This window comes from Triturus cristatus, chromosome 11 (genome assembly GCF_964204655.1).
Source record: "Triturus cristatus chromosome 11, aTriCri1.1, whole genome shotgun sequence".
NCBI classification, from domain to species: domain Eukaryota; kingdom Metazoa; phylum Chordata; class Amphibia; order Caudata; family Salamandridae; genus Triturus; species Triturus cristatus.
The window spans coordinates 83,242,482-83,265,846 of NC_140594.1; positions in this window are offsets into that span (position 1 = coordinate 83,242,482).

The window sequence follows — 23,365 nt, forward strand, 5'->3', positions numbered from 1 at the left end:
TACCCCCCCTCCTCATGTTTTCTCTCATACCCTCCACTTTTCCCACTCCTACCCCCGTTTAAAGTTTGCAGTGTGTGATTGTTATTCGTAGGAACAAAGTGTCAAATCTATGGCAAAAAACTACAAATTTGTACCTGGGTGGAGATGATTATGTGAATGTAATCCAGAACAGTGTATGTATAATCCTACTTCGTTTTCTGTGTCCAACTATTTGAATACTTAATAAAGAAATTCAACACACAAAAAAAAAAACCTCCTAAGTGTATTTCAATCTTTGCACTCTGGTAATTGGGCTCAGGTGGAGTAAGATAAGTCGGGTTGGTTATCTAAAAAAATCCCCATTGACATTGGCCTCCGGCAGGGTGCGTCTTAGCACCCCTGCTTTTTAGCCGACCTTCCCACCTTTATTTCCCAATCTACGTCTTTTTCCCCTAAAATCGGGAAACAGCACATTGTCTAGCTGCTTTATGCAAACAATCTAGTATTGCTGGATTATACCCCTATTGGTCTGCAGAGGAAACCAAATGCTCTAGCAACGTATAGCAAGCAGAACCAGAGTCATAATAATTTGGAAAAGACCAAGATTTTGGTTTTTGGGAAAAAAAGTAACGAAGCTCAGCTGGCACTTAGACACACGGGAGGTGGAGGAAGTAAAGTAATATAAATATTTGGGTTTAACCTTCACGAGGAACCTGCATTGGGGTATGCATTAGGATGGCATCAGGATGGCATCAAGCAGAAGGCCCTATTGCAGGCCAGTTCTCTATCAAGATTTAATAGCAGATTTGGGGGGCTTTCCCATATTCCATTCCTAAGGGGTTACGAAGGGAAGATACCTCTGCTGGGTCTGTATGGAGGAGAGGTTTTTTCACTTGATCCGACATATGAATGTGACACATTAGAAGGGCTAGTGCTTAGAAGGCTTTTATCACTCCCCCAAGGCACCATGGTTCGAGCCATAAGGAGAGAGTGCAATCTGGTCTCCTGGAACCTGCCGGTCTTCTCTCGGGCCCTAAGATACTTTAATACATTGCTGGAGGATGATGAGTTGTCTAAAGTCGCCAATTGTGCTGGGAGGAAATTCAATGTAGTGACAGAATGTGGGCAAAGGACGTACGAACTAGATTAATTGCTCCTAGGAACCCCCATTCAGATAGTGGTACAATCACAACTTGGTTCCCCTTCCCAGGCAAGCACGCATTGACAGAATCTGTCGCTTTGGTGTCTGAATCAAATGACCTGTTTTACCTGCGCAAGAGGCCACCCATCAGTTTCTCAATCTCTACTCTGGGCCAGGACACTGTTTCCCCCTATTTATCACAGACACCAGACCCAGGGTTGCGAAATGAAATATTAAGGGTTAGGGTGGGATGTAATCCAATCTATTCATCCCGCCCACCCTGGCCCAGGGTTCAGGATAATAGTGGTCTCTGCCCCGCCCCCTGAAAGCTAAATGCTCCCTACTGCACATACTTATGGACTGCGTCTTTTATCTTGCAAATTGAATGAAGTTTTTAAGACCTCTGTTTTTTAAATACGATGCCCTCCATAGGAGGAAAGCTGTGGAGCTGTTGTCAGAAATGCGTTACTTAGATGTGGTAGTTGGAATCGCTTGGTTTCTACGGTCTGTTAAACAGAGTTTTCATAAACTGTAGTGGGTAGGGGGTGTTGGGTCGTTAGGATGGGGGCCTTGTAATGATTTTGTCAATTGAGTTTTTTTTAGAATGTTTTATGGGTAATTGTCTAAATAAACTTGTTTTTCTACCTACCTACCTATATTTGAATTTTGTTTTGCTAAATATGCTGACAAACTGCAAGGTCTTTCCAATACTTAGTGTGTTCTGGGAAATCAGTTAATAATCACAGAAGCTTCCTATGAGATGAGAGAGTTGGTCCTTGTCTGCTGAAGGTATTCACACTAGCATAAACTACCCATACATTTTCTGCCTGATCCTATTGGATGAAATGTCTGCTGCTGGAACTCTTTTCGCATCAGAAAACACATATGGTCTGCTGCTTCCAGCATGGCGCCGTTAGCCATCTGCCTATAACCTGCACTAAACTGGCGACTTTTAACTCTAAACGTGTGCATTATCCTGCAAATTAATTTGGTTCAGTTTTGAACAGCTGTGTGGATAGCTTGTGGATACTTATAGAAGTGCGTGGATAGCTTGTGGATACCTATAAAAGTGTGTGGATAGCTTGTGGATACCTATAAAAGTGTGTGGATGGATACCTATAAAAGTGTGTGGATAGCTTGTGGATAGCTATAAAAGTGTGTGGATGGATACCTATAAAAGTGTGTGGATAGCTTGTGGATACCTATAAAAGTGTGTGGATAGCTTGTGGATACCTATGCAAGTGTGTGGATGGATACCTATAAAAGTGTGTGGATAGCTTGTGGATACCTATAAAAGTGTGTGGATGGATACCTATAAAAGTGTGTGGATAGCTTGTGGATACCTATAAAAGTGTGTGGATAACTTGTGAATACCTATAAAAGTGTGTGGATAGCTAAAAGTTAACAATCTACCTTGCAATCTTTGTCTATAGTTTAGTTCTGTGAGAACAGTTTAGCTACAGTTAAACTCACCCTTTACCAGTTCTGTGATCTGACACCTGTGTATGTCTAATTGCATCCTCAGTTCTAGAATATCTGGCCTCCTTGTGAAGTATATGAATGCTGTGTCTTTTGTCGTTAATGTTATACATTTATTATTACTGTGTTAATTCCTACTCAGCACGGAGGCGTTTACCCTTTAAAGATATATACCCGAGTGCCACCTAATTATTTACAATTCCTGTCGCATGCTTCTATTTCAGAAAGTGCTCTCATAAAGTGCAGAAGGGAGGCTGTTTTCGCTTTCTCTAAGCCCTGCTTCAAATCCACTTTTTCTCTTGGCACTTTTTTACCACATTTCCTAGTTTGATGTTGTGAACTATTTGCGTTACTCCCAGCAATGTGAACCGAACGCTGTTTGCTGATCCAACTGTTTGTGGGAAGAGCACGTCGAATCTTTGAATGCAGTTAGAATGTCTCCAAGGGGTTCCCAGACCCACTGCATTGAATTCCCTGCCCGCAGCATATAGTTCTCTCATATAACATACCAAAGGTTACAAGAGCCGGCTGAATTTCATATGTTATGACCTTCAAAAAGCAATCTGTAGTTTGCTAGAAGACCCTCATAAACTTCCATAGGCTCTGGTGACTCCTGAAGTCCGAAGGGCCCTCATTGAATTCCATAGGCTCTGATGACTCCTGAATTCCGAAGGGCCCTCATAGAATTCCATAGGCTCTGATGACTCCTGAATTCCGAAGGGCCCTCATACACTTCCATAGGCTCTGATGACTCCTGAATTCCGAAGGGCCCTCATAGAATTCCATAGGCTCTGGTGACTCCTGAAGTCCGAAGGGCCCTCATAGAATTCCATAGGCTCTGATGACTCCTGAATTCCGAAGGGCCCTCATAGAATTCCATAGGCTCTGATGACTCCTGAATTCCGAAGGGCCCTCATAGAATTCCATAGGCTCTGATGACTCCTGAAGTCCGAAGGGCCCTCATAGAATTCCATAGGCTCTGATGACTCCTGAATTCCGAAGGACCCTCATAAACTTCCATAGGCTCTGATGACTCCTGAAGTCCGAAGGACCCTCATAGAATTCCATAGGCTCTGATGACTCCTGAAGTCCGAAGGACCCTCATACACTTCCATAGGCTCTGATGACTCCTGAAGTCCGAAGGACCCTCATAGAATTCCATAGGCTCTGATGACTCCTGAATTCCGAAGGACCCTCATAAACTTCCATAGGCTCTGATGACTCCTAAAGTCTGAAGGGCCCTCATAGAATTCCATAGGCTCTGATGACTCCTGAATTCCGAAGGGTCCTCATAGAATTCCATAGGCTCTGATGACTCCTGAATTCCGAAGGGCCCTCATACACTTCCATAGGCTCTGATGACTCCTGAATTCCGAAGGCCCCTCATAGAATTCCATAGGCTCTGATGACTCCTGAATTCCGAAGGGCCCTCATAGAATTCCATAGGCTCTGATGACTCCTGAATTCCGAAGGGCCCTCATAGAAATGCATAGGCTCTGATGACTCCTGAATTCCAAAGGGCCCTCATAGAATTCCATAGGCTCTGATGACTCCTGAATTCTGAAGGGCCCTCATAGAATTCCATAGGCCCTGATGACTCCTGAATTCCGAAGGACCCTCATAAACTTCCATAGGCTCTGATGACTCCTGAACTCCGAAGGACCCTCATAGAATTCCATAGGCTCTGATGACTCCTGAAGTCCGAAGGACCCTCATACACTTCCATAGGCTCTGATGACTCCTGAAGTCCGAAGGGCCCTCATAGAATTCCATAGGCTCTGATGACTCCTGAATTCCGAAGGGCCCTCATACACTTCCATAGGCTCTGATGACTCCTGAATTCCGAAGGGCCCTCATAGAATTCCATAGGCTCTGATGACTCCTGAATTCCGAAGGGCCCTCATAGAATTCCATAGGCTCTGATGACTCCTGAAGTCCGAAGGGCCCTCATAGAATTCCATAGGCTCTGATGACTCCTGAATTCCGAAGGACCCTCATAAACTTCCATAGGCTCTGATGACTCCTGAAGTCCGAAGGACCCTCATAGAATTCCATAGGCTCTGATGACTCCTGAAGTCCGAAGGACCCTCATACACTTCCATAGGCTCTGATGACTCCTGAAGTCCGAAGGACCCTCATAGAATTCCATAGGCTCTGATGACTCCTGAATTCCGAAGGACCCTCATAAACTTCCATAGGCTCTGATGACTCCTAAAGTCTGAAGGGCCCTCATAGAATTCCATAGGCTCTGATGACTCCTGAATTCCGAAGGGCCCTCATAGAATTCCATAGGCTCTGATGACTCCTGAATTCCGAAGGGCCCTCATACACTTCCATAGGCTCTGATGACTCCTGAATTCCGAAGGGCCCTCATAGAATTCCATAGGCTCTGATGACTCCTGAATTCCGAAGGGCCCTCATAGAATTCCATAGGCTCTGATGACTCCTGAATTCCGAAGGGCCCTCATAGAAATCCATAGGCTCTGATGACTCCTGAATTCCGAAGGGCCGTCATAGAATTCCATAGGCTCTGATGACTCCTGAATTCCGAAGGGCCCTCATAGAATTCCATAGGCTCTGATGACTCCTGAATTCCGAAGGACCCTCATAAACGTCCATAGGCTCTGATGACTCCTGAACTCCGAAGGACCCTCATAGAATTCCATAGGCTCTGATGACTCCTGAAGTCCGAAAGACCCTCATACACTTCCATAGGCTCTGATGACTCCTGAAGTCCGAAGGGCCCTCATAGAATTCCATAGGCTCTGATGACTCCTGAATTCCGAAGGGCCCTCATACACTTCCATAGGCTCTGATGACTCCTGAATTCCGAAGGGCCCTCATAGAATTCCATAGACTCTGATGACTCCTGAATTCCGAAGGGCCCTCATAGAATTCCATAGGCTCTGATGACTCCTGAATTCCGAAGGGCCCTCATAGAATTCCATAGGCTCTGATGACTCCTGAATTCCGAAGGGCCCTCATAGAATTACATAGGCTCTGATGACTCCTGAATTCCGAAGGCCCCTCATAGAATTCCATAGGCTCTGATAACTCCTGAATTCCGAAGGACCCTCATAAACTTCCATAGGCTCTGATGACTCCTGAAGTCCGAAGGTTCCCTCATAGAATTCCATAGGCTCTGATGACTCCTGAAGTCCGAAGGACCCTCATAAACTTCCATAGGCTCTGATGACTCCTGAATTCCGAAGGGCCCTCATAGAATTCCATAGGCTCTGATGACTCCTGAAGTCCGAAGGACCATCATAAACTTCCATAGTCTCTGATGACTCCTGAATTCCGAAGGGCCCTCATAGAATTCCATAGCCTCTGTTGACTCCTGAATTCCGAAGGGCCCTCATAGAATTCCATAGGCTCTGATAACTCCTGAATTCCGAAGGACCCTCACAAACTTCCATAGGCTCTGATGACTCCTGAATTCCGAAGGACCCTCATAAACTTCCATAGGCTCTGATGACTCCTGAATTCCGAAGGACCCTCATAAACTTCCATAGGCTCTGATGACTCCTGAATTCCGAAGGGCCCTCATAGAATTCCATAGGCTCTGATAACTCCTGAATTCCGAAGGACCCTCATAAACTTCCATAGGCTCTGATGACTCCTGAATTCCGAAGGACCCTCATAAACTTCCATAGGCTCTGATGACTCCTGAATTCCGAAGGACCCTCATAAACTTCCATAGGCTCTGATGACTCCTGAATTCCGAAGGGCCCTCATAGAATTCCATAGGCTCTGATGACTCCTGAAGTCCGAAGGGCCCTCATAGAATTCCATAGGCTCTGATGACTCCTGAATTCCGAAGGACCCTCATAAACTTCCATAGGCTCTGATGACTCCTGAAGTCCGAAGGACCCTCATAGAATTCCATAGGCTCTGATGACTCCTGAAGTCCGAAGGACCCTCATACACTTCCATAGGCTCTGATGACTCCTGAAGTCCGAAGGACCCTCATAGAATTCCATAGGCTCTGATGACTCCTGAATTCCGAAGCACCCTCATAAACTTCCATAGGCTCTGATGACTCCTAAAGTCTGAAGGGCCCTCATAGAATTCCATAGGCTCTGATGACTCCTGAATTCCGAAGGGCCCTCATAGAATTCCATAGGCTCTGATGACTCCTGAATTCCGAAGGGCCCTCATACACTTCCATAGGCTCTGATGACTCCTGAATTCCGAAGGGCCCTCATAGAATTCCATAGGCTCTGATGACTCCTGAATTCCGAAGGGCCCTCATAGAATTCCATAGGCTCTGATGACTCCTGAATTCCGAAGGGCCCTCATAGAAATCCATAGGCTCTGATGACTCCTGAATTCCGAAGGGCCCTCATAGAATTCCATAGGCTCTGATGACTCCTGAATTCCGAAGGGCCCTCATAGAATTCCATAGGCTCTGATGACTCCTGAATTCCGAAGGCCCCTCATAGAATTCCATAGGCTCTGATAACTCCTGAATTCCGAAGGACCCTCATAAACTTCCATAGGCTCTGATGACTCCTGAAGTCCGAAGGACCCTCATAGAATTCCATAGGCTCTGATGACTCCTGAAGTCCGAAGGACCCTCATAAACTTCCATAGGCTCTGATGACTCCTGAATTCCGAAGGGCCCTCATAGAATTCCATAGGCTCTGATGACTCCCGAAGTCCGAAGGACCCTCATAAACTTCCATAGGCTCTGATGACTCCTGAATTCCGAAGGGCCCTCATAGAATTCCATAGCCTCTGTTGACTCCTGAATTCCGAAGGGCCCTCATAGAATTCCATAGGCTCTGATAACTCCTGAATTCGGAAGGACCCTCATAAACTTCCATAGGCTCTGATGACTCCTGAATTCCGAAGGACCCTCATAAACTTCCATAGGCTCTGATGACTCCTGAATTCCGAAGGACCCTCATAAACTTCCATAGGCTCTGATGACTCCTGAATTCCGAAGGGCCCTCATAGAATTCCATAGGCTCTGATAACTCCTGAATTCCGAAGGACCCTCATAAACTTCCATAGGCTCTGATGACTCCTGAATTCCGAAGGACCCTCATAAACTTCCATAGGCTCTGATGACTCCTGAATTCCGAAGGACCCTCATAAACTTCCATAGGCTCTGATGACTCCTGAATTCCGAAGGGCCCTCGAGACCTGGCTGTTCGAATGAGCCTCCGGGACCTGCAAGCACCTGGATACCCTATCACTTTAATAGCCGCGCTTTATAAATCCTCATTGATTGACTCACAGAGGACGTCATCAGTTGTGTTTCGTGCACCATATAAAAACACATTTGTTGTGTCCATCAGGCAGAATTCTTTAGGGTACGCTAGTACTATGCCACGTTACATTCCGACCCTCAAAAAGAAACCCACAGGATACATTATACCGCCTATATAGAAATCCATAGGTTGCATTAACATTCCTTTATAGAACTCGATGGTTATGACCCGCCTAGATGTTCATTGGTCTGGTGATGACGTTCAAGCAGAGTTCTCTTGCAGAAGGACTGGCGCAGAATTCAATGGGTTGAATAATGTCTCTCCATTAGAACTCTATAGGTTCATTGTGTCCCGCTTTAGTCTTCATGATGCTGCGGTATTGCCTTTCCATGGCATTCCTTAAGTTACATTAATTGAGATCCTTCTAGTTGAATTATTGGGGAAAATGACCTTAACAACGCGGTCAAAACACCTCAATACATTTACATCGATGTTTTTACAACGCAAGTCGTTACAATGACTTGCGCTGGATGGCGCTCTAAGCGAAGGAATAGTATGATTTACTATTCCAACACCTTCCCCACTGTATGTAGGCTGGAGTTGGAATAGTAAATGATACTATTCCTAAGTCCAGCGCCCTCCAGCGCAAGTCGTTGTAACGACTTGCGTTGTAAAAACAGCGATGTAATGTACCGCGATCTAAATGATCGCGTTGTAACATCATACATCCAATTATTGGGTTTGCGCTGCGGTTCATGGATAGGAATGTGTGAGGAGGTGCCCTCTCCAGCACCCTGCCTCAAATTCGGACCCTTTTAGGGGTGCGTTGCCAAACGTGGCCCTATTGCTGTGGATTTGTCGTAAATAAAGTATTACGCACTCAGAATTTCTTTATCAATATGATCATGCATAAAGCAAGAGGCTGAGTCTGTGGTATCAGGTTCAAAAGGGCTTTATTCCAATAACTCGAGTTATAGGGAGAATAGTTCCATCACCACAAGGGATCAGGAAGGGTCTAATTCTCAGAGTATTCTCAAAATATTCTCAATCTTTTATTCACAGAGTACAGTATATATACATTCTATATTATACGTAAGCAGGAGTGCTTCAGGCGGAGCAAGAAACAATGAGATAAGAGCATGTGGGCGTGTAAGTAGGCGTGAAGGTGGGCGTCCATGTGGGCGTCCACTTGATGAGTCATAGGTGAGTGTCATAGGTGGGTGGATACCTGGAGGGGGTTGCGTGATCAGCTGGAACTTTACTGGAACTTTGCCTTACTTGTGCTCAACTCGAGCATGACGTGTAACTGACGTGTGAAAGGGTTGCTATGCAACCGGGGAGTCTGTAGTCTAGAAGTGAGGCCTTCAGTGTCAGGGCGACCAGCACATCTTGTATTATCTGGTATCTAAAGTCTGGAGCAGGGACTGATTTGTGACATAGGTTGCCCATCACCAAGAGCCAATGTGGCATTTATTTCTTCGTTTACTGCTGAAGGCTTACATGGGGGCTATGGGCTTTTCACTGACGTGAGCTTTGTAATCGCACAAAAAGAGACAGAGAGGCTAGGCTTTCTCCTTTGCAGATGGGTCGTGTTTATCCCTCCTTCTCCAGGCAGGAATGTGGTTTCGGTATGAGTAAGCAGATAACCGTGCTCAATACTGTCTCGGCACCTCGGTCGGGGCCCCTTTGGCTGAGGCCCAAGTGTGCAAGGCCAAGGATACGCAGCTGCAGCTTTCAGAGCGTCTGAGGCCTGAAACCTCTTTTCGGCTCTGGCTGAGCCATAAACATGGGCTTCATGAAAATGCAGGAAAACATGATGCAAAACGTGTAGGCCTCAGAGCAGATTTGTCGTTTCTCTCATGGGAGACTGGATTATGGCAGGCCACGTTATAGCATAAGCATCATGATAGACAGGCCATGGAGGGGAAATACATAGGTGACATGTATGTGCACATGAGTGTGGGGAACACACGGGGACACATAGGCCTTATAATATTTTATTTTCCTCATTCCCTCCTTGTCCCCTAGTGGACCCTCATGTCATATCTATTCTCATGAGACAGTCAATCTGTTCTTGCAGCATTATTTTACCATTTTCAATGCTCTGTAAATGGGGATGTGGAACACATGCAGTAGCACACAGGCCGCAATGGCCGGGCCACACTGCAGACATAGACAGCAACTGAATGTCATTAGTAGTATTAATCCACAGACGGTCAACACTTTCCATCCCCATGCCGATATTATTCCCCAGAGCCAACTGGACCAAGTCCACGTGCCTGGGTCTTGGTGTATGCTTTGGGCAATCTTGTGGAGCCTTGTTATTGCTTTGTATACAGACGTTATTAGGAATAAAAGAAATGATATGTAGCACGTCCCACCCCAGTCCAAGGGCAGCTGTACATAGGCTGTCTGGCCACAAATAAAGTAGGTGTGTCGTGATGCTCTGAAATAGGACTTTCCTTTGTCTTTAAACACTATTATAGTATCACACTCGCTGTGCCCCAAATGTACTGGGCCTTCTTTTCTGACACACAAGTTCCCTTTTACTGGCAGGACTGTAATTGAGGATGGACCTAAATTGTGTATGGGCTTAACATTCAACACTATAAAGTCGTGGGTCGCATTTCCTTGCAGATACTCTTCATTTTTTAGATCTGTACCTTTCCTTTGGGGAAGACCTTCTTTATCTGGGAAACAGTCTTCATTCATGACTTTATTCAAGTTACCCCATACCCAGTCGCCCCTACACTCCTTGTCTTGACATTCTTTGGCATCACCGTTGATGGATGTCATTAAGGCAAACCATGCTCCGCAAGAACCATTATGGGAGAATGGAAAAGGGAAAAGAGGCAACACTCCCTTCATCTTTTGATACGGGGGAAGTCGGCCACAGACCCAGCAGTCTGTAGCATTGCTAGTCTGATGTGAATGGTGCAGCATCTGAATAAAGGTATTGTTGCGTAAGGCAAGTCGATATGATAGCTCATGGGATGGCAGATCACTAAATGTGTGCTTTATAGTATCATTAGTGGAAGAGTGTAAGAGTGAGGCAATAGGAGGAAAAATAGCATGTAGTATTAAGCTGATACATATTATCGTGATGCACAGAAGAAATAGAAAAATCAAAGTCACTATACATCTACCACGTAATAGTTTACAGTATTTGCTTTTCATCTTGCTCTTTTCTCATTCTGATTTGTTCAAGATCTTATGCAAGCCAGAATACATGTTCAACCGCTTCACCACCTAGTGGACTTAATTGATCAAACGGGTTCTGACTTTTTAGATCTAAGTTTAGCTTTGTCTCCTGCTGGGGAGTCTCCTCTAGAAAATGGTGCTCAAAGTCTGAAAAGTTCTTTTCCTTTGTAAAAGAGTGGTGAAGGTGCAACCATCCTTTCCGCCCTTTGACTTTAACGGCCGTCCTCGTGGTCCAGAGCACTGACTTCGGCGCCTTCCATCCAGGAGCGATGGAGTGTTCCCTGACCTGGGTGTTGTCAGGGAAGGCGGCAGCAACCTGCGAACGACAAGAGAGTAGTGCAGACATCAAGGAAGCCAGGTAATCTGTCAGCATGTTACTATCAACATCAGTAATCTTTTTAGGCATTGGAGTGCCCCTTCATATTCGGTGGTCTACCAAAGACCACTTCATAGGGAGATAAGCCTGTTCTAGAATGGGCTACCATTCGCATGTAAAAGAGGGCAACCGGCAGGGCTACCATCCAATCTACACCTTTGTCTGCGCAAATCTTTGCTAGTTTTATCTTTGAGGTCTGATTGTGTCTTTCTACAAGGCCTGCTGCCTCAGGATGTCGTACACAGTGGAACTTCCAGGTATACCCTAACAGAAGGGACACCTGTTTCATGAGTTCAGGACATATTTATAACCTCTACATCTGTTCATTTGGATATAATCCATTTGGAGGACTTCAAAAGGATGGTCAGGTGAATGGAATCCACCTTGTTCCATCGGAATGCCTTTACCTGGATTGAATTGGCAACAGATCATACATGTTCTGACCTTTTGTTTCGCTGCTGCACGCAGGTGCTTGTTGAACCATATATTCTGTAAGCTGTCTAGCATTGCTTTCTCTCCTAAGTGTGCAGGACTATGTGCGGTATTTATGATCACTTGTACCATCGAATCAGGAAGAAACCATGTTTCTTTGCCCTTAGTCATCCAACCCTGATCAGTCAGTACCCCTCCTTGTTCCGACCATTTCTTTAATTCATCTAGAGTAGCATGTGTCTGTATGTCTTGTACATCCCTGGAAGGATCCCTAACTGTCATGGCTTTGGTCATTGATGGTATCTGTGAGTTCGTCATGTCTAGTGGGGTCTGAGCTGTCTGTTTAGCTGTTCGGTCTGCCAGATCATTGCCTTGAGAAATGGTATCTGTGGCTTTAGTATGTGCTTTGCATTTCAGGATAGCTATGGCTGGTGGTAAATGTATCGCTTCCAGAAGGGCTTGTATAAGGGGGCCATGCTGTATCTTGGCCCCGTGATTGTGAGTCGGTGTAAATGTTTACCCTCAAGTGCTTAGCTCTTATGCATGCTTGTGTCAGAGCGATGAGCTCTGCTGCTTGTGCTGAGAGTATGTCTATTCTTTTAGTCTCTATGATTTCAGTAGCAGTGGTCACTGCATATGCTGCTACTAATTCTCCCGCCCCCGTCCTCATGCATGAGCCGTCAACATAGAGTGTTAGGTCAGGGTCTGGGAGTGCAACGTCTGTCATGTCTTGTCTTGGCTTAGTCACGGTATGTATTACTTCAACACAGTCATGTGGGGAACGTTTTCTGTACTGGAGGGCAAAAGAGTAGCAGGATTCAGTATGTTGCATCGTCTGATCTCTATGTGTAGTTGAAATAACGTCAGCTCATAACCTGTCAGTCTCGCTACAGTCAGGTGTTGTGTTTGTGTCCGGTTCAAGAGAACCTCTACTGCGTGTGGTACTTGTACTGTCAGGGGGTGGCCCAGCACTATCGAGTCACTTCGTCTTATGGCTAAGGCTGTTGCTGCAACAGATTTTAAGCACGCAGGCAAAGCCTGTGCTACTGGGTCCAATGTACTAGAAAAATAAGCACAGGGCTTGTGTTTTCCTGCATGATCTTGTGTTAGGACAGATAGTGCTGTTCCATCTCGCTCTGTCACAAAAAGCATAGAAGATTTGTTGTAATCAGGGATCGCTAAAACTGGTGCTTGACATAAAGCTCTTTTTAATTCTTCAAATGCCACAGTGTGTTCTTGTGTCCAAGGGAGGACATTAGTAGAAGCTGCCTCCTGTGTCGTCAACTGTATTAGGGGCTTGGCTATGTAAGCATACTGGGGAATCCACTGCCTGCAATATGAAGTGAGGCCAATGAATGCACGTACCTCCTTTTGTGTCTTGGGCTGTGAAAAGCCAGAAATCAATTGAATACGTTCTGGTGTCAGTCGCCTAAGCTTAGTAGAACAAAAAAAAAAAACTGCTCACAACTAATTCCCCTGAAAGATCACAATAAAACATGAGAAAAGGGAAGAGCAACATACCTATTTCCTCGGCTTAATTTCTAAGGGGGCTAATTTAATTTCCAAGGGGCTTAATTTCTAAGGGGCTAGCGGGAAGCGAACCTCCTCAGGGGCCAGCAGGAAGCCAATATTCTCCTCCTTCCCCCCTTTTTGACAGGAGGAAATCTGAAACAGATTTCACTGCTGTCAAACACTACCAAACCCTGTGTCTTGTCAACACTATTAATCCCTGTGTGTAGCTACTGGGCGTAAGCAAAATTATAGGAGATACACAGCGTATTTGAAATGGCGAGAAATCCTTCTAACAAATGTACAAACCTCATTGTGTCAGCTCATAGGCTGGCCAAATGACATCTCATATGCAAATGTCCCTATTATGTGAACCTACACCAACCTGAAGTCAATATTAATGCTAGGAGGCCCTAATAGGAATACTAAGCTTTCTAAATATTTGGAAAACCAATTTTAAGAACACTTATTAATGTTGATAATTTCATAATTAATAATTTATCTGCTAAAGAAACCAGTCATTTTGCAATAATTTCCACCTATACAATAAGCTGCATCCCTCGCCTTTCATATTCAAACGTCTCCCTTCAGAAGCTCAAACCTAATAGCCTAATTAAAAAACAGGACAACTTTTTTTTTCCGCCACCATTTACAAGAATGAGCTTACTAAAGCAAACTTTAAAAAGGAAATCCTGGGGTGGCAGTCCTTATTTAAAACAGGCATTTCAAGTGTTAAGATGCGAGTGTACAGATCATAATTGTTCCTTAATGTCCAATCTGGAAACATATGACCGAGGCTGCCTGTCTATAAGAGAAAGGCAGTCATGTGATACATATTTTAGTCTTTTTCTTTTGTTTTATTCATCTCCAATACCAATTAGACATACACTGATAACGTGTTGTCTGATATTTTGACAGCATGATAATGGTAATAGCATGTCTGTGAAATTTAGTAATTGTGAACAAGTTCCAGCCAAGCGCTGCGCAAAGATTTACGTCGTCACGACCATCTCTGTAACGCCCAGGAGAACTTGTATTAATGCTAAACATACTGGTCAATATGACACAAAAACAAAACATATATAAAATACATATGCCAAGCCATCAGTATACCAAGCACAGAAAGCATAGACAATTACACTAACATATATAAATGAGCAGTGATGCGCAATTACTGTACCTACAGCTCAGAGGCGAACATTCTGGCCTGCTTAATTTGTCAGGCTTATTATCAATAACTGATTTTCCTGCCCTATTCACCCCCATCTGACAGAAGCTCATCCTGACTGCGTTATTTCTAACACACAGGACCAGCAACAATAATCAAAAATGAAAAACACACGAACATTTCTTTTTGGAAAGGTGTTATGACAAAAAAAATACATTTATTTCAACACAATGTACCCTGATTTCCTATTTGAAGGCGCATATCTCATGTGTCTTCTCATACTTGTAACCTTTGGATCATTTTGCCAATCCAACTGGTGGCAGCTTTGGGCCACAATTTCCACTGTGAAAATTGTCTGAATTTGAAAATCGTTTTTATATAGGCATATAGCCCTTAAAATTTCAAGCAAGAGCATCATTTTACTTTTTGTCTAGAAGCAATGTAACATTTGCTAAAAAATAAAACAACAGTTCTTCCATAGACATTTCCTCGGGGCACTGGTCTTGCACAGAATCGAACAAAGGAAATGTTTCTCGACTTTCATTTCTCAGCTGCCCTGTCTTATCAGAGAAGCTAAAAATAGCCCCTCAGCGCGGCTTGAGCCTGGGCTGCCAGCCATCTGTTTTTTTTTTTTATCTACTCCTGGCCCTCAAGGCTCTCCGGCCGCAGGCATTACACAGATGCTATGTCAGAGAAGCTTTCTAAGCAGTGTCTCTGTTCTGCTCCTTTTCCGGCCCCCACTTTGGCTTCAAGGTCAGAATCTGTCTCCGATTTCTGCATAGATTTGCATTATTCAGCCCCCACCCTCTCCTCACTCTGAAGCGGGGGCTAAGCCGCGACGAGTAGGAGGGCCGCTGCGGTGCGCACGGACCTTACTCTGAAGCTGTCAAAGACAAAAAGTCTTCTCAATTCCATATAAACTGAAATAATTCGCCCTATTGAAAGATCGTTTTTATATACAATTGTTCTCAGGGGGTCGTAATCTTATTTTTCTAATCTCAGTTTAGTAGAAACGCTCACTGTGAATAATTTACAGCACATAACGTACTTATTTTATCAACCTCTAATAGGTGGGAGTCTCTGCATGTTCAGCGTGAATCAGGACCCACAACCGTCTGGACCCAGCACATTGGCTCACTGAACCACCAAGAACACAAACCTGTATTCTGGTACAATTTGCAAATTCGAAATACCCACAATTTTTCTCAAGCTAAACTTTTAACCGATCACTAATTATTTTTTCGTTAACACTTTGTACATTAGGGGTGTCATCAAATCACAGGTGTTGCTCTTTCTCTAGCTACACCCCTCTCAATTTCTTTTTGACAACGTAATCAAATGTTGGACCAGGTAAACACCAGCTATGCGCTGTTCGTTTGGTGGGAGGCTCAAGAACCTTTGAGCTACTATATCATTATTATATGTATCGGGGTACTTGCGGTGGCACTCTAACTGGTCTTTCTACTGGGGCCACTCTTGCTAGTTCCTCTGAAAGGACGCGATAAATACCAGCAACGTCAGTATTTTTTCTCTTTCAGTCTGCTCTCTTTTTACCCGCTCCCCTTCATCCTGTAACTTCTTTTCTTTGGCTTTTTCAGACTCCTGTCTACTTCTCTCTGCTTTGTGAAACACTTACTCTGTCCTTCTATGTGACTCCTTGCGCCAAAACTCAATGGCATCCTTCTGAGCAGGTCTACATTTTCTCTTCCATAGCTCTTCCTCTATCTTCCTCTACCTTCCTCTACCTTCATAATGCATTCCGCATCCCACGTTCCCGTGATAGGCCATCTATACTTTGTCTCTAAATCCTTCGTGTAATCTACCCATAGCTCTAAAAACAACACGGCATCTAAACCATGCTTACAGTACATGAAATGTCCAGGTGTGTCTCTAGGCGGAATGTTAACTGGTTCCTCTAGTACACCTTTTCTGGTACATATCTTACGCAGTTTCGAAAACAACGGCATGTTGGAATGTAACCGAAAACAAAAATCACAATGACCCAAAAAACAAAAATCACAATGAAACAAACTTACATAAAAACCTGACACATTCAAACCTAACTGAACCTGACTAAGACAATAACATTCATACAGTTATATCGGTGCACCTGAAAACTTGGACTTTAATTCTTGAAACATTAATTCTTGAATGCATGCTCTTGAACATACCGGTCTCACAAGTGAGACACGTCTTTACCGTGTTCATTAAATGAACCCGTCTTTATTGCAACCCCCATGAAAAACTCACCGGGAAGCAGAACTTGAACTTGAAGGCCTCGGACACTTGACGCTGCGCAGGGAATGGCGTATCTTAGGTGGATCTCTAGAAACCTCGGACACAGCTCTCTCGCAGGTGGGCTCTGGGTTAGGACGATCCGCAATCCTCACCGCCTCGTATGGATGCCTGGTCGCAGTCCTCCTTCGGTGGCCTGAGGGAGTTGGCGGGAAAACCCGCGACGTGCGCACTTGAAGTCCGTCACGGCTGTGGAAGGGGGCAAAACTGGACCTTCATCTCCGGCGTGTGGGAAAAGAGATTTGTCCCTGGTCGGGCGCCATTAATGTCGTAAATAAAGTATTACGCACTCAGAATTTCTTTATCAATATGATCATGCATAAAGCAAGAGGCTGAGTCTGTGGTATCCGGTTCAAAAGGGCTTTATTCCAATAACTCGAGTTATAGGGAGAATAGTTCCATCACCATAAGGGATCAGGAAGGGTCTAATTCTCAGAGTATTCTCAAAATATTCTCAATCTTTTATTCACAGAGTACAGTATATATACATTCTATATTATACGTAAGCAGGAGTGCTTCAGGCGGAGCAAGAGAGAATGAGATAAGAGCATGTGGGCGTGTAAGTAGGCGTGAAGGTGGGCGTCCATGTGGGCGTCCACTTGATGAGTCATAGGTGAGTGTCATAGGTGGGTGGATACCTGGAGGGGGTTGCGTGATCAGCTGGAACTTTGCCTTAATTGTGCTCAACTCGAGCATGACGTGTAACTGACGTGTGAAAGGGTTGCTATGCAACCGGGGAGTCTGTAGTCTAGAAGTGAGGCCTTCAGTGTCAGGGCGACCAGCACATCTTGTATTATCTGGTATCTAAAGTCTGGAGCAGGGACTGATTTGTGACATAGGTTGCCCATCACCAAGAGCCAATGTGGCATTTATTTCTTCGTTTACTGCTGAAGGCTTACATGGGGGCTATGGGCTTTTCACTGACGTGAGCTTTGTAATCGCACAAAAAGAGACAGAGAGGCTAGGCTTTCTCCTTTGCAGATGGGTCGTGTTTATCCCTCCTTCTCCAGGCAGGAATGTGGTTTCGGTAGGAGTAAGCAGATAACCGTGCTCAATACTGTCTCGGCACCTCGGTCGGGGCCCCTTTGGCTGAGGCCCAAGTGTGCAAGGCCAAGGATACGCAGCTGCAGCTTTCAGAGCATCTGAGGCCTGAAACCTCTTTTCGGCTCTGGCTGAGCCATAAACATGGGCTTCATGAAAATGCAGGAAAACATGATGCAAAACGTGTAGGCCTCAGAGCAGATTTGTCGTTTCTCTCATGGGAGACTGGATTATGGCAGGCCACGTTATAGTATAAGCATCATGATAGACAGGCCATGGAGGGGAAATACATAGGTGACATGTATGTGCACATGAGTGTGGGGAACACACGGGGACACATAGGCCTTATAATATTTTATTTTCCTCAGATTCCACCATCCAGTAGGACAATTGTGGGGGATTTAATAGATTTGTGAACTGTGGAATGGATCCCACACACTCTTAGATCCAAGATATAAGACCTGAAAATGGAGATTCTGAGAGATCAGTAGAAAATCCAAGTAGAAAATGTAGATTTTCATAAGCCATGATGGACAGAAAATCTGAATTCTATTAAAGACACGGAGGCTAATATTATGCAATCCTCTTTATTGCACCACCCACAGCAGCATCATCAAAGAACATAGAATCACAAAGAACTTAGAACATTCCACAAAGAGCCGGAACCTCCATGACTCTTCCTTCTTTTGCGCTGCATAGATAAATTCAAAACAATATATTTTCTTAAAAAGTCCATTAAACATATAATCCCAAATCGAATTAGATTCTTCTTCCTGAATCATTTTTATCCACGACCTGAAAAATAATAAAAAACATTAGGGCTGGGAGAGGAGGGAAAATATTAGCCTCCGTGTCTTTTATAAAATCCAGATTTTCTGTCCATCATGGCTTATGAAAATCTACATTTTATGGCAAGACCGGAGGCTCATATTATGCAAGTTCAAAGCCTCTCTAACAACAAAGAACTTGCATTTAAAATAGGTTTAAAATAAAATTTCCTGAAAACAGAATCATTTGACCAATCTGCACCTCTCAGAATATCATTTAACGCACCCCCTAGCATAAATGCTTTAGATGCAGAGGCACCCCTCACAGAATGTGCCCCGAATCTACTCATATCTACTCCAGCATTCCTCATCACTTCCTTCACCCATCTTGATAAAGTTGGGCTTGAAACAGCTTTGTGAGGTTTCCTATAAGAAATCAACAACTGCTTCTCATTTAATTGGCGAACACCTAAAGTTCTCTTCTCATATTCCTTCAAACATCTAACAACACAAAGATGTTCATGATCATCAAAATATGGATAAAAAATACTATCTGAATTTGTCTTAGTTCTGCTACATAAATAAAAACAAACACCCTCTGGATTAAAAATCCTTGTTCCTACATCTAATGCTTTCACATCTGATACTCTTCTGAACGACAGTAAACATAAAAGCATTGTCAATTTTCCACTTAAAACCCTTAAATCCAAACCACTGTTACTCCCTAAGCCTTCCAAATACACAAGAACTTTTTTAACATCCCACACAGATGAATATCTCTCTACGGGTGGTTTTACAACCCTCACACTCCTTATCAATCTCTTAACCAAAACACTCTGACCAATTGAAACTCCATTAAGCATATCATGCCCAGCCGCAATAGCCGATCTATGTAAATTGATAGTTCTATACGCCAAGCCAGATGCAAACAAAGATGCCAAATAATTCACCACCAAAACTACATCCACTGAAACGGGATCGTAACCCCTCTCCAAACCCAGCGAAACCATTTTTGCCATGCCATTCTATACATCTTCCGTGTTCCCGGAGCCCATGATTCTCTAATCAGATCTGAAGCCTCATCCGAAAGTCCAGGCACTTCCCAGACTCTCCTGAAATTTTCCATGCCATCAATCTCAGCTGACCTGTCAAAACCAACTTGTGATACTCCCCTGACGCATCTCTCAAAATCCCTGGAAATACTGGAAGCAAAATTGGACAATCTATCGACATCTCCAGAAGGATGGGATACCATACTTGAGACTTCCATAAAGGAATTATCAGAACCACCGTCTCCTTCCATTTGCGAACCGATAAGGTCACCGTGGTTATCATCACAAATGGTGGGAAAGCATATCCCCGAAGATTCCTCCAATCCTGTCTGAAAGCATCTATCCCAGCTGATTCCGGATCCGCCCGCCAACTGAAAAACTTCTCCAACTGAGTGTTCCATCTGTTCGCAAACAGATCCACATAACACGGGCCCCACAACTCCATTATCTTCCAAAAAACACACTTGTCGATCATCCAATCGCTCGAATCCGACTGATTCCTCGATTGCCAATCTGCTTGAACATTCTTCTGACCAGGTATATACTCCGCTTGCATCAAAATATTCTGATTCAAACAATAATCCCAAAAAACTCTGGCCAGATCCGCTAGATCCCTTGATCTCGGTCCCCCTAATTTGTTTACATATCTTACTGCTGAGACATTGTCCATCCTCAACAGAACTGAACATCTGGACTTGTCTTTCATGAAACTCTTTATAGCAAAAGAACCCGCCAACAGTTCCAGACAATTTATATGCATTTGACTCTCTTCCACTGTCCACAACCCTCCTGTCGAATCTGCACCACAACGTGCTCCCCAACCAGTTAAACTTGCATCTGACTCTATTGTTAATTCCGGATTCACTCCACAATTGCTTTCCCATTCCAAGCCTCCATATTCTTCAGCCACCATAATAGTTCTGATCTTGCCTCCCCAGAAAGAGAAATCTACTGAGAATACTTCATACCACGTCTTAAATGACTGCCCTTCAATCTCTGAAGAGCTCGATAATTCAATGGACCTGGAAAAATAGCCTGAATCGTTGAAGACAACAGACCAATAATCCGTGCCAACATTCTTAAAGATATTACGTCTAAAGACAAAACCCTTCTGATTTCCTTCTGTATTTTCTTTATTTTGTCCAATGGCAGTCTCAATTGACCCTGAATTGTGTTTACCACAAACCCCAAAAACTGAATCTCCTGACATGGTATTAAACAAGATTTTTCCTTTTGACGACGAAACCTAGCCCCTCTAATAGATCCACTGCTAGCCTTGTATGTTCCTCCACCTTCCCTTTCTCCTGATCCATTATCAAAATGTCGTCTAGATAAATGATTACACAAATTCCCCTTTCTCTCAGAAAAGCAACAACTGGACGAAGCATTTTCGTAAAACACCAAGGGGTCGAAGATAGACCGAAGGGGAGACAAACAAACTTCCACATCTTCCCCTTCCACCTGAACCTGAGAAATCTCTGGTGTTCTATCCATATTGTTATAGTCAGATATGCATCCTTCAAATTCAAACGAGTCAACCAATCTCCCGTCTGAAGCACATCCCTCAACATATGCATTCCCTCCATTTTGAAGTGATGGTACACTACCCAATCGTTCAAACCCTTCAGGTTTATCACAGGTCTCATTCCTTTTCCTTTCTTTTCTACTAGGAATATGTTGCTTACAAACCCTGCACACATATCCAACTCTTCCACAACCGCTCCTTTCAAAATCAACTCTCTTACTTCTTTTTCGACCATGTCCGTCAAATCTGCACTGAACCTTATTATTTGAGGCCACTGATCCTGTATCGGTTCTTCCTTGAAATCTATACGATAACCCAAAACGGTCTGTAGAACCCATGGATCTCCCGTTAGCATGCACCAACTCTTGTAAAACCGGGCAAGTCTGCCACCCAACTTTACATGGGTAACAAAACGGTCTTCTCTTACCTGGCCTTCTTGAACGTCTATTTCCTCTAGAGTTTCCTCTTTCTTTCTGGGGGTAGAAATTGCTGGTTGATAACCATACTGTTGGTAATTGTAATTGTATGGTCTAAACCCCCTCGAAAATGAGGTCCTTGAAATTCCTTGTCCTCTGCCGGGAAATAGACCTCTGCTTCTCCCGGCCACTCCAAAAACACGCCTGTCAAATACTTTCTTTATCTCCCTATGAGATTTTTGTAAAGAACTAAATGCACCCACATATTTACTCATTTCTTTTATGAATGCTTCTCCAAAAAGCATGTCATTTGCTTCTGATCCTCCCTCATTATTTGCGAGTTCCGCAAGTTTTGGATCAATTTTAAGTAATAAACTCTTCCTCCTTTCTACAGAAATTGCTGTATTCGCATTGCCCAACAAGCATACTGCTCTTTGAACCCATTCCCTGAGTTCATCAATATCCAAACTTTTCTTTCCAAGATATGCTTCCTCAGCCATATCGAATATTTTTGTAAGGGGCCCAGTTAGGTCCAGCAACCTATCCTGGCACATCCTTAATCCTTTATCTAGTCCTTTTTAGGGTCTCTTCCTCCTTTCCCAATAAACGCAATAATTTTTGCGTCCAATTCAGGCGTCATAGCAATCTTATTTGTTAAATTTGGTCTTGGACACTCAGAACGGAGTCTCAACCTCACGTCCTTTGGTATCTGTTTTCTCAACCACATTTGGACATACTCCGCAACATGAGGAGCAGGGCTCCATTCTGGTGATAATGGGTGCTTTAGCAACATGGGGTCAAACATTGATTCTCCCAACGGGTCCATCTTCCTCAGATCTTTCCTTATTTTTATCCTAATTTTTTGACTCTTTCACCACCAATTCATCCTCTGAGTTAAAATCTGACGAACAACTCAACTCAATTTCTGCACTACCCGAAGACTCTTCACATTGGATTGTAGTATGTCTTCTACTACCTTGGCCTCTCCCTAGGCCACTTGTGTGTCCTGGACACATGCCTGTTTCGAACGATCGCGAAATAATCCTGAGCTTGGGTAGGCAGTTTTTGCTTTTTTACTTTTTATTTCATCATTTTCAAGATTTTTTCTTTTCCTGTTCACCTTTCCTCCCTTTTTTTCCAACGCCGGTCCCTCACCTGCAGACCAAAAATGCTCCTCCTGACCAAAATTGCCACCTCTTTTTAATTCCTCTAATTTCTTCTCCATTTTGTCATCTAGTTCTTTCGCAAATTTATTTAACATGAGAGTTAACCTCTCTTCCAAAGTCAAATTTGCCTGTGCAATAGCATTTCCTTCAGACATTTTTTTTTTTATTATTTACTATTTTCCTTTAAAAATTAAATGTTTCCCAAACCTAAACCTTCCTCAATCACAAAATGCCCAACTTCTTAAATCCTGACAAACAATCCACTAAATTCAAATGAAAAATCTCTACATTATACTCTACCTCTTTTTCTCTCTTTATGCCACTTTTGCCCAAAAAAATGCTCCTTTTGACAAATATCTCACACAATGCCTCTTCTTAGTTGATCGCTCGTCAATTTCCTCTCAGGGAATAACACGCGACTCGCGCATGCGTCATAAATGTACTCCGCGCAAGCGCGATTAAACGCTTCCTGCGCATGCGCGATTAAACATATTTCTCCTCGCATGCGCGATTAAACGCTTCCTCCGCATGCGCAATTAAACACTTCCTGCCTGAACTTGTCCCAGCCTTACGCCTGACGAACAATGGCCTCCCGAAGC